This window comes from Galeopterus variegatus, unplaced genomic scaffold (genome assembly GCF_000696425.1).
Source record: "Galeopterus variegatus unplaced genomic scaffold, G_variegatus-3.0.2 Scaffold2373, whole genome shotgun sequence".
Taxonomy (NCBI): domain Eukaryota; kingdom Metazoa; phylum Chordata; class Mammalia; order Dermoptera; family Cynocephalidae; genus Galeopterus; species Galeopterus variegatus.
Window position 1 is genome coordinate 30,500 of NW_007728484.1, and position 407 is coordinate 30,906.

Genomic DNA, 407 nt, shown 5'->3' on the forward strand with positions numbered 1-407 from the left:
AAATCCATATAACCATCTCATTAGATGTAGAAAAAGTATTTGACAAATTCAACGCGCTTTCATGATGAAAAAACTCTCACCAAATTGGTACAGAAAGAATGTCAGATAGAGATAAGGAAAAAAAAAAAAGGAATGTACTCCAACAAAACAGACAACATTTATGAGAAGTCTACAGCTAACATTATACTCAATGGTGAAAAATTCAAGCATTTTCTCTAAGATCTGGAATAAGATAAGGACACACACTCTCGCCACTTCTATTCAACATAGTACTGGAAGTCCTTGACAGAGCAATTAGGCAAGAGAAAAAAATAAAAGGCATCCAAACAGGGAAGAAAGCAGTGAAATTGTCACTGTTTGCTGATGACATAATCTTTTTTTTTTTTTTTTTTTTTTTTTTTTTTTTC